Raw genomic sequence first — 222 nt, 5'->3', positions numbered from 1 at the left:
GCACAAAGGAGGCAGAGGTTGCATTGAGCTGAGATCATGCCACTGCACTCCAGTCTAGGAGTCAGAGTGAGATTCAGTCTCAAAGATAAATAATCTAGTTACCTTGTAGTAGGAGCAGCTGCAGGAAACAGATCTCTCTGACACCGAATATTGGAGGAAGGAGTTTATTCGGCCGGGAGCCAGGTGGCATATTTGCCTAATATCCAAGCTCCCCTAACAAAG

Source organism: Sapajus apella, unplaced genomic scaffold (assembly GCF_009761245.1).
Source record: "Sapajus apella isolate SASKATOON/1434 unplaced genomic scaffold, GSC_monkey_1.0 scaffold141, whole genome shotgun sequence".
NCBI lineage: Eukaryota > Metazoa > Chordata > Mammalia > Primates > Cebidae > Sapajus > Sapajus apella.
The sequence above is the reverse complement of the archived record's forward strand: the minus strand, read 5'-3'. Positions refer to the sequence as shown.